Genomic DNA, 12,831 nt, shown 5'->3' with positions numbered 1-12,831 from the left:
GCTCTCTTCCCCCCCCCACACACACACACACACACATCCCTCAGGCGAACATGCACTACTCTGGGGCTACGTCTAGCTGAGCCAGCGGCTGAAGGTTGCTACTGGCCAGAGGGAAAAGAGAGTGGCCTGCAACACAGTCACAGAGATGGTCTGAAGACAAGCCAGGGTGGAGAGCAAGGGATTCTGTGTGTGTGTGTGTGTGTGTGTGTGTGTGTGTGTGTGTGTGTGTGTGTGTGTGTGTGTGTGTGTGTGTGTGCCTGCCTGCCTGTGGGTGTGGGGGAGGGGTGGTGACCTTCACCAGGAAACAGCCAGAGGGAATGATAACTTCAGGCAGACATGTGAGACTTAGTAAAGTCACTCCCAGACAATCTACATCTAATAACGTGCACGCAGCGATGCACACTGACACAAGCGCGCACACACACACACACACACACACACACACACACACGTCACAAGCTAAATACCTGATCCCTGTGTTAACCACTTAGGTACAGTCTTCAGGGCTACAGGTTTAATCTCCACTTTTAGATGTGTGTGTGTTAAATGTCTGTCTGCTCTTGACTACACATATAGATAATGGTAACATTTGTCCAGAGGTGGACATTCCAGGTTCAGAAAAGTCCTTGCCAAGTTTTTGTTCAGGGTTCCTGGATTGTGTTGATTTCACTAATCTTACCTGGCTTGCACTAATTAGAAAATCCAGCAAGCTTGAGTAAAATCCTGGGAAGGAGTTTTACTTTCTGAACCTGGAATGTTCACCTCTGCATTTGTCTATATACAGGCTTCTCCAAATTTTCAGAATTCAGACTATTATGTTCTGAATTCATTCTATGATATGTTCATATAGTTAGCTGGACCTGCACTATATTAGGGCTGGTGTTGGTGTACTATGCCTTTATCACACTTGCAAGTTCATTAAACTCCATTTACAGCAGTGTTTCAGTCTGTTTTGTGTTGTAAAGGTGTACTCAAACCTCCCTGGAGTCAGATAGCAGCACTGATTGGAGTTGAAGTGAGTAAGCGTTTTTTTAACAGCTCTGAACAGTATATGTATGTTGATGTATGTTTTATATTATATGTGGTACTGAACATGTCAGGTATTTTTGCAGAAGGGCTTGAGAGTGTGTGGTGGAACAGAAAGCCCCCAATCACTGGTGCAGGTAAAAAGAGAGAGAGAGAAAGAAAGTGTGAGAAAACTGGAGAGAGCAAGAAAGAATGAGATGTTGCTTGTCTTTACTGATTCCTGTGCAGAGAGGGATTTGCATACATTTTTAATCAAAGCAAATTAGATTATAAGCAAATTAAATTACACTTCCTGCAACCCCCCGCCTATTCCGACACCAGCACCCACTATAAAATGAGTCGCCAATAAGAACATAAATTAATAAATAAATACTAATATTATAATAATATATAAGATTATTATATAATAATATAATATAGTATAATAATATAATAAAGAATGCTAGCATTCTGGGTTTAATCACTGGGGATGTTCATTATTAGACAACAAAAATATATACTGAGGATTCATAGTAAGAGAACTATGACCTATGACTCCATATCTGTGGTAGAAATCTGAGACTGGAGATATGAGCTATGCTATGTGTTTCTCCCCACTGTAGTCATCATCTTGTCCCAAAAGCTGGAGATGGTTGTGGAACTGATGGAGAGGGCTGTGGAACTAATGGAGATGTTTGTGAACTCCATGAGTTCCACAGCCCTCTCCATGAGTTCCACAGCCCCCTCCATGAGTTCCACAACCATCTCCATCAGTTCCAAAACATCTCTTTCAGTTCCACAACAAACTCCATCGTTTCCACAGCCCTCTCCATCACTTCCACAAACATCACCATCAGTTTCACAACCATCTCCATCAGTTCCACAGCCCTCTCTATCAGTTCTACAAACATCTCCATCAGTTCCCAACCATCTCCATCAGTTCCACAGCCCTCTCCATCACTTCCACAGCCGTCTCCATCAGTTCCACAGTCGTCTCCATCAGTTCCACAGTTCTCTTTCACATCAGGTTATTGTTGCATTTCTTTCCTTCAAATCTATTTTCTGGGCTTGTGCAGGTGACAGGTAGAGAAAGGTAGGGGTCTGTGAGACAGCGTCCCTTTCTCTCTGCAAAATGTCCTTCAGTAAACTCCTTACAAGCATTGCAAATGTGAACTAGTGAAGGTCTAAAAAGCTCTTTGATGTGTGCTACAGAATGATGGGTGATGGAGATTTGTGTACTCCAAGTCTTGCTTTCAGCACTCTCGTCCAGCATCTGGTCAAAGGTCATTGGCTGAATTCACATAAGCCTATGATTGTAGAAATGCAAGCATACACAAGCATGTTTAAGACAGTAAACATTATTTTATAAAACATCAGTGCCTTTCCCTCTAGTGCTAGAGTATATATATACATATCCTAACACCAAGATCTTAGAGATAAATATCTGATCTCTCTGAATATGTTTCAGCAATATACATAACAAATAAACCAAAGCATACATCTCATATGATGACATACCATGATGACATACCACATCAACCTGATGCGACACGTTTAACACACACATTTCCACACAATAAAACACAGTAGGATTGCTTGCCGTGGTGTGGTATCAACACAACATATTTACACACCCAGTCTGTGACAACAATAAACTCCATCATAGTATGTATGTTGGGCAAGCATGAATTATTGGACATGAATACACACGCAAGGAAGGTTACAGACACACAATTCCATGTGCGTGTGTAGTGTCTGGACTGCTATATACCCACATTCACTCTCCCTCTCTCTCTCACACACACACACACACACACACACACACACACACACACACACACACACAACAAAGGCACCTCCAGGCTTATTTGAGATGCAGCCTCTTGTGTAAGAGTAAATGATATTAAAAGTCAAATCATAAATAAAGCAGCAGGCAGAAGCTTCTCATCTCCAATGTGACACTACTACAAGGCCAGGAGATGCAGCTACATGCACATTACCACATTACTTTCCACCTTTTTGCACCCTTTCAAGAACACACACACACACACACACACACACACACACACACACACAACCACATATTCATTTATCCCTAAATGTTCATTACATAACAAGCATAGAACCAATTTGTTTAAAGCGACGTTAGGACACTGTGAAAACGTTGCCTGGGCTTTTGTGCGTTCATTACAAAGAGGGTGTTGGCACTATGGAAGCTGCCGGCGGGCACAGGCATGCCACCTGCAGGTTAAATCTGCCCACGGGCAACGCATCAAACTTTTAGCTCAACACATCAATTATTCACTCAGCTCACCGACTGCACTAGTCTACTTCTGCCTCAGTCAAAAGAGAGAGTGATGAGGAGGGACATTTTAGATGTCCAGACATTTTCTCCAAATACTGTCTTACTGTTGTTCACGTCTTTAATGAATGCTCTCTCACTTTCCCCCTGTCCTTTCATGAGGGGACATGATGTGGAACAACAAACAGGCATGAATCACTGTGTTCTCGGATTATGCCACCAAAGACATGGGTCTAATTCACAGTGCAGTCAAATGTGTTTTTGGTTATTTAGTGTCCATCCATCAGAACGTTCATACATTACCTGAATTTGGTTTGTGTCCAATATGGACATTTGTTGTGCAGGTCTATTTTGTGCAAGTTTGTTTTGTCACATGTGAAAGTCTAGCAACCGTCTAGGACAGGTGAGACCACTTAACTGACAATACTGTTAGTACTGACAGTGTTTTGTCTAATCAGTATTTGAGTAGTCATGCCACTTCCAAAACTGAGGTTTTAGTTACCTACTAATGACATTCAAATACAGAAAGAGCACAAAATGTTTGATGAAAAAAATCTGCTGTAAAAAATATAAATAATACAAAAAAGACAAGCAGGAGAATTATCTTTCACACAGTGAGCTCAGACTAGTGGATGAGGTCACAGCATAATATAGAGAGACATTTTAACACAATGGTTTAAAAATCATAATAGTTATTATAAAAATAATAATATTAATTGAAAACAAAACGTCTTTCACCCAGTCCCAAGTAATAGAGTTATTATCCTAATGCTGACATTTGGAAATTATTTGTAAGTAAAGGTAGCTACGGGAAGAACGCATAAAAAAATTAAAACATTTGAGAAAAATGACACAATAAGCACAAAACATTATGCTACAAATGGCTAACACTATGGATAATTAAGAATTAAGACTTTAAAGGGATTAGCAGTTGAATTCATTTCCGAATAATCTAATATCTGATATTTGAAGTCTGATAATCTTTAAAATTTCCTATTAAATGTTCCACAAAATGAGGTTTACTGAATGTTTTAGGGCTATGAAAGGAGACCTGATAAGCTTTCATATCGAAGAATTTTTTTGTCAAAGGATTTCAACCCACATCACCATGTTCTTAATAATTTAGCATGGCAGTGAGCTTCTTTTTCCTGAAGACAATTCCCATTGTCCCTCTACTACTACTGGCTCAAAATGTACCAGCATGACCAGGAAGACTAATGTTCTTGTCATTCCTGTCAGACTCCACATCCACTACTGGCATATCCATGTTCTGCACTTAGTCTACTATATACAGCACCTTGAAAATCACAATTCATAATTTAATGTCTTCAGTGTCAAAGTTTGTAACGGTGAATTGTTTGGCATTTAAAGTTCTCAGCAGAATTACAGATAAAACTGGAGCCATCACCAGAGCTCAAATCTTTGGCTAGAGGGAATTATTGTTTTATTTTTTTATTAACAAGACAATTGGTATTGGAGAGCAGGAAAGAATTGGATTTGTTTTGATTTTTATCCTTTGCTGGTCACTTTTGTGTCACATTCCCTCCCACTGAAAAATTACATATATATTGCATTTCTTAGAAATAGTTTAGCAGGTTTTATTGGATATTTCAGCTCACCTGTTAATGTGTCATAACTGTCTTTCTTCTTGTTAAGACATGATAGTCTAAATTGGCATTTGTCTTCTTGAATGTCCTCAAAAAAACTTAATACTAATGACAAATCTATCTCAACTGCTTAATGGTTTTAATATAACAGTCCTTCCTTTCGGTGTGATGTTTCTGGTTCAATTTCTTAAACTCTCTCATTTTGACATGTTCAAGTATGACCCTCGTGAACACACATACATACACATGCACACACTCACAGATCCTGACACACATGTGGCCTGTGCCAGTGATGGCAGTGTGTAGCGCAGCAGGACTGGACCTGCCAAAGCTGGACCTGCACATTGACTGAGCCTAAAGCAGGCTGAGGGTGGAGTGAAGGATTGAGGGGAAGAATGAAAGCTCCAGAGAGTCCTATAGAGAGGAAGAAAAAGGAGAGAAGAGAGAGAGAAAGAGTGGATGGGAGGGAGAGAGAGAGAGAGGAGAACTGCCTTGTGACCTCTGGGTTCATCTATATTTCATAGCACTCTCAATTAGTGTCAGTGTTCGGCTTGGCTGGGGCGGAGCTTTGGCCGTGTGCTGAGGGTCTGCCTTCCATATCCCCCCCCACACACACACACACACACACACTAACACCAACACACAAACACACTAACACCAACACACAAACACACTAACACCAACACACAAACACACTAACACCAACACACAATCACACTAACACCAACACACAATCACACTAACACCAACACACAATCACACTAACACCAACGCAACTGCCACTCCAGGCTAGATAACACACATGCAGCACAAGAAAAAAAAGGTTCATTAGTAAAACAAACCCAAAAAAATCATATGAAGGAAAGTAAATTTCTGTATATATAAAATATGTTTGTATTCTCGCCCTATTTGTTCACGTTTTAACACTGGTTGAAAAATGTCTTCCAAAAACTTATAATTATAAACGTATATTAATAATAAACTTATATTTTAATTACTGTTAATTACAGTTGAGCAGAATCACGCAGATCCATTCCCGGATGACATTTTTCAAGTAATTGTTAAGTCCTTAACATATGTCAAAGACTTCAGACTTTCTATAAATCCTTGAATATAAAAGACACTGAAATAACAAACATTACCTGTCAGCTCTCTATTTCAACGGACATTAAAGCTTAGAATCTGTCATCTCTAATGAAGACAGAACTTCAAAATGCTTTCTTGATGTAAGACCTGAGAAGAACCCAATCACAGAAACTTTTTCACCTTTGCCTCCATGTGTGACTCAAAAAAAAGGGTTAATATGATGTTTCTCAACAAATTTGCATTTGATGGTCCCATTTTAGTACCCACACTAACTCCTCTGAACAATTGGAATTAATTAATGTTATAATGTCATCTCTCTCTCTCTTATTTGTATATATATTACACACACACACACACACACACACACACACACACACACACACACACACACACACACTGTATTGAACCCATGCCTAAATCTTTACTATAGAGAATCTGGGGCAATATAAAATAGAGGCACCGCTGGGATCAGGTTTCCTGATAGCTTAGTCTCATTATTATTCTACATTTTATGTCTAATTAAAGATAATAATTTGCCCAATAGCATAATATTTAGAATCAGAAAGTATGAGATTAAAGGGAAGCTGTTTATAAAAATAAATAACTAGCTAGTGTAGAGAAAATAGACCCAGTCAATGTTCCTGATGAAAATGTAATCTCTTTATGGGACATTTCTTTATATTGATCATTGCTGTTAAGCAGTCGAGCACCATCAATGATTTCTCTAGTAAGTTGGACTACTACAAGCTGAAGGAGAGACCATGGAAGATATCCTAGCTGTCCTTCCGGAAAATTCTGGAACAATTTGAAAAGGCTTGTTTTAGAAGTTGTGAGAGCTGTGAACACTAGTGATTCAGAAGCCAGCCGCAGGAGGTGCTTTGAACCCCTTTAGAATGCTTTTAGAACAGCTGAGTCAGGTGATAATGTGGCAGCACATTGGTGAAAAGCTGTCAGATGTTTGCAAAGGGTGGTGTAGGAATTAGTAAAGGTGGTGCAGTTGGGTGCCAGCGAATAACATGGACCGTGTGTGGCTGGATGAGCTACTGCTGCTTCCGACCTGATGTTGAATCAGTTCTGACTGTGGGAGCATGAAGCCACACCTCCATGTTTTCTTAAGTTGTTCAGTGAGATTCATGCAGAGGAAGAGTATGAAGTTTCAAGAGTGCATCTGTTTGCAGAATGATTAGACTTGATAAGCTTTGAAGTGTGAATTAAAACAGCTGCAGGACTAATTTACTGTTTGGCTGGTACCATGGGAACATACTGAAGACAATGGTAAAGCCACAAAAGATCCCAAATTCACCATCACTGATAGTGGCTATCATCAGAAAGTAGTAGCTTTTAGAAAACAAGTACAATTCTTTCGACAGAAACTAACACTCAAGAAATCTACTGAAACTAAGAACCCTGTCAATATGTCTGATGTAGAGACTTCCGATAATAAATCTCATCCTGTCACAAAATTCTCTAAGGACTCTAAGGACAGTTGTCACATGCCACTTATTGCAACTATCCTTAAAATCATACCAATGAAATCATACCAAAGTAAAACACAAACTAATGAGAAAGGCCTTAATGCTCTGACATCAGAGCTGACGATTGGAGGCCAGAGCAGGCAATTATTCAGTAAAGTGCTATATACCGTATATTCATAGACTGGGACGTTTGCCCCTAGAGTTGAGCGACTGAAAGTGAATGGAGACCATCATTATGTGGTACTAGACACTGGTTCCTAAGTGACAGTGATGTTTTAAAAAACAGCACCATCAGCATCTGATGGGTGTGCTAATTCAGAAAGTGTCAGATCTAGCTGTCTGGGATCTGAGTGAGACTTGTTATCCTTCCAATGGGTATGCAGTGGTACATACATAAGACTTTTCTGCAGAGGTTATAGAGGCTACTGATATCGTTTCCGTCCTAGCTATAATCCGCCCTGACTAAGGTAAGATCAAAGTCTAGTTACTCAAGCTCAAGTTCCTGGCAAAGTTATGGAAAGATCCTGCTTGGGTGAAAAATGAGTGTGAAATATGGGGATTCCATAATACGAAAATCAGCATCAGCTGATGAGACCCAAAGATACACTGATGAGACTGTAGACTGTATGTAATGATGGGGAGCTAAGAGGCAGAAATAAGTGCTGAGGAGAGCTGGATTTATTAGCTGGGGTGCCAACATGCACAACCCCAGTAGCCTCCTCCAGCCAAGACATACCTACACGGAGGATGCGAGTGCATGGCGAAGCATATTTCCTTATATATAAGAAAAAAAGAGACCAAGAACTAGAACAGACCTACATATACTAAATAACAAAACAACTCACAGCTTAAACCAAAAGAACACAACTAACTCAGATAGATGTACAAATAACAACCATATAGATATTAAGGAAACTAGTTGGGGGAACACGGTGAGGCGTGCAAGGGAAACCTAGCAGGGAAATAAACAAAGATAACTAGAGCAAGGGAACACGCATCTATACTAAGATACTACAGGGGGAGAGAACAGAAATATTAACATGGAACTTGAGAGTGATAACAATAACTCCAGCATGGAAATAAATGAACAACCAAATTGACTTTAAAAACTAGATCCGAAACACAGGCAATATATACACCAAACAAATCAAATTTACATTTATGGAATTTGGCAGACGCCCTTATCCAGAGCGACTTACATTTTTATATGAGTGAGGAATTGAGGGTTAAGGGCCTTGCTCAAGGGCACCTCAGTCATGGCCTCAACTCTGGGAATCGAACCCACGACCCTCCGGTCACAAGACCAGTTCCCTAACCACCAGGCCATGACTGACTGACTCAAATCAGTAACAAGACACACCTGAAAGATAACCAAGTGGTCAGTGACAAACATGACATGACAGACAAGGAGGAGTGGTTAAACGGAAGACGTGGACAAGACTGACAGGAGGATCGTATCCAGATGTGACACTGTATGAGATGGCACTCACGTTAACTGCAGGGAGATACTGCTGCACTGTTTGCTGTGTGCAACTGAATAAGATGTTAGCAGTAGACTTGCATCCTCCTGATGCAGTTGCAGCTAGGCTACTGCTGCAACTGTTGGTAATGCCAGGCCATGCAGTGGGTGTCAACCATCTCACTGGTTGTCTCACATTTCACATAGTCCAGAATGAGTCTCTTAAAGATATTGCAATACCTGTAGGAACTAAAGGGTCATCCGTGTCCCTTTGACCCAATCATCACAACCTCTAGGACTCAGTCAGGTCAGAATGTGGTTGATCCATTATCCATTAGTTTCAGAGACACACCGGTCCACCCAGAGTGTCGGGTGAGACTGCATAAGAAGCTGTCAGAGGTTCAATATGTTTTCACTCCATAAAAGGACTGGAGAGTGGAGCATACTATTCGTCTGTCGGATCTTTGGCCTTTGGTGAGCTCCCATGACACCTTGCTCCTGCTGATACTGATGACGTGAGAAGGTACCTCCAAGATCTCCTGTCAGCTGGTATTATTAAAGAGTCTCACAGCCCTTGTGTCTGTGCAATACTACTGCAAGAAAGAAGAATAGAAAGGTGCAGATGTGTATTGATAGTCCGACCACTCCCGATCGGTATACCACCCCACGCATCAATGATGCTCTTGACTGCATTTGTGGGAGTTAGTAGTTCTCAGTGCTTGACTTGAGGAATGGCTGTTACCAAATAGCTATGGCCGAAAGAGAAGCCAGATTTTATCTGTCCTCTGGGCATTTATCAGTTTGAAATTTTACCCCCAGGCATAACTGAAGATTTTGTTCACTTTCTGCAATTTTCCAAAGACTTGGCAAAAGCAACTGCAAACATGAATCTTCTTCAAATTCATGTCTATGTTAATGGCGTAATAGTCTTTGGAGGAAAATCGCTGGAGGAACATACGAGAAGGCTTCTGAATATCCTGGATAGGGTGGATGAGGCTAGGTTGAAACTCTAGGTAAAGTATGTGGAACACGTTGCCTCAGCAGAGTGCATTGCCACTGATCCAGCTAAGGTGGAACGGTCACCACTTGACCTCTACCCCCTGAACCTGAAAAGATCCTTTCTAGGATTTTCAGCCAGATTTAGAGCCAATTACTCTTTAATTGTTAGACAATTGGGACAACTCGTGAAAATATATGCTCAAACAGAGCCGGGAAGAAAGCCAAACAGAGAAAAGCACAGGCTTACTTTAATGAGTCAGAACCCTTTGGGGGTTTTGGATCCATTCATGCACAGAAGCTTTCCAGTAAATTATATATTGATTGATCAATGTCCATATTAGCATTCACAAATCCTAACAAGCCTTGCATATTACATGTTATTACCAGTGTAAGAGCACTTGGTGCTGTGTTGTATCAGGACCACTAACTAGAAAGGCCTTTGACCCATGGCATATGCTCCCAGGAAATTGAATATTACAGAAGAGAATGATCTGAACCACCAGTTAGTTTTTGTTGTAGGCACGTTCTACTATTACCTTTATGAGTATACATAAATCCCACTGATGTATCTGCTTATGTAAGCTGAATGCTATATGTGGTTGGTGGTTTGCAGCTTCACCTGCGCATGATTTCATCATTCAGTATTGGGAGAACGGTTATTGGGAGAACATTCTGAGAACTGGTGTGTGGTTCATATGTGAACAGGTCTTTGTCTAACCTGCTTCTGACTGTCTGTCCAGATGAGTTTCAGTTACATGCATCCCCTGATCCCCCTATATTCTGGAAGTATATGCCTTTCCTACACACATAGAATTGAGTCCTTTGGAGAAGCTGACCAAATTTGACTTAATAAAGGCCCAAAGAAAGATCCATTTATTGGAATAGTATAAAAAATGGCTGGGGAAACAAAAGCTGAAGTTGTCCTTCTGAACCAGGAAAAAGTGAATAATACTTAAGAAGGGCTTCACCACAGAGTTATTAAGAATCAGTCCAAGTATGAGATTTTCCAATTGGTATTACCTGGCCGATATAGGAATCCTGAGCTATGTCTTTGCATGATTGCTTGAGATATCTGGGTGTGGGAAGAAAAACTGCCATTTTACGACAAGGTTTTACTGGCCTAAAATGTCAGATAAGGTTGAGCAGTACATAAAGAACTGCAAAGTGTTCACAATGGATAGATTCTGTCTTTGAGGTCTGGTGATTTAACCAGTTGGTACTATCTAAAGTTAAAATCTATTGGAGTGTTTCCTTCATTTTTGTCTGAAACATCCTGTTTCTCAGAAAATGTTGGTCCTCACTAAAAAATTGAATGTTTCTCTCTCTCTCTCTCTGTCACACACACACACACACACACACACACACACACACACACACACACATGCATGTCCTGATCCTGAAGGTCCTCCGGGGTGGAGCACTTCCATCTGCTACTGAACTACTGACTGAATAATCAGCCTCTGCTCAACATGATGGAAGCTCCTGTCAGGTTTCACTGCAGCTGAGATGAGTAGGCACACATACCTCAACACATGCGCAGGGCCCAGACAAGCACTGGCAAGAACACTAGAGGAGCCGGGGACCAGCTACTGGTGGATAAAACAGTCAAGTCAGTCAGGACTGTAAGGCCAGACAGACTAACCTATGTACCACCTGGACTGACTGCTAGAAAACGTATGATTCAATACCTCACACATGGAGCCTGGGATACTTGAGGTTGTATCATCTATGGGGCTTTAAGAAAGTTTATCAAGAACTCAATTTCGCCGTGGAAGACCAACTTCAGACCAATAGCACAAGTCACCACCAAGCGCAGGATTCACCAAGGAGATGCCTCATTACTGCTGCTGCTCTGCTTTAGCCTGAAACCCCTCAGAGAAATCATCACTCAGAGTGACTACCACCTCCAGGATGGAGCAACCATCATCTACATTTATGACATCAAACTGTATGTTTGATGAATGACACACTGACAAAAAAAAAAGTGTGGTCGGACGGTTATAAGAAGATGGAAGGTAGTTATAACTGAGGAGTTCACACTACCAGAAGATAAGATGTTGTACCTTGGAATGCTACAGTCAAATGGGCATCATTAAGAAACCACAAATAAAGCAACTAAGGCAAAAAAAAACCCTACAGTGTGAGACAAGTCCTGAGAAGACAGCTAAATGGAATATCAGAATGAAACAACCAGAATGAAATATCCAGGAACCAGGAGTATGCCAGGAAGATGACTACGAGACTGCAGAAACCTGAGGTGTTTGGAAACGATGAATAGGAACCATCATTGGAGGTTAGACTCCAGCACGGTATGAAACAACTCTGAATACAAAATCAATAGAGGCAGGGATCTACCACACCTGATAGGACCCCAGATGCAAGACGTGCAAAGATGCTCCTGAGACAATGCAGCAAACAAAGGCAGGGTGCGTGCTGCTAGCAGGCACAGCATACATACAACACCATAACCAAGTGGCTGGCACACTATACACACACATCTGTGCCATTTACAAGCTGGAATTTCCAAGGTCTAAGTGGGATACCACGCCGATGGAGAATGACTCAGCTAAGATCCTGTGGGACTTCCAGGTATAGACTGACAAAATGGTAATGGCTGACCAACTGGGCATAGTAGTGATGGACAAACGGCAGAAGATGGCCGTAGTGATGGATGTGGCAATCCCAAGAGAGAGCAGCATCAGGAACAAGGGATACGGAAATGCATGAGACACACCAAGGGCTGTGAGAAGATCTGGAGAAGAGGTGGAAGGTGGAGGCAACAGTGGTAATCAGAGAACTGGGCTCGAAAAAAAAAAACAAAAAATGAAGCAAACAAAGGAGTTTTAGAGTATTTCCCCAGAACACTGTCATGTGCCCCCACCCTGTGTTTGAGGAGAG

This window comes from Brachyhypopomus gauderio, chromosome 13, assembly GCF_052324685.1.
Source record: "Brachyhypopomus gauderio isolate BG-103 chromosome 13, BGAUD_0.2, whole genome shotgun sequence".
NCBI classification, from domain to species: domain Eukaryota; kingdom Metazoa; phylum Chordata; class Actinopteri; order Gymnotiformes; family Hypopomidae; genus Brachyhypopomus; species Brachyhypopomus gauderio.
Note: the sequence above shows the minus strand (reverse complement) of the source record.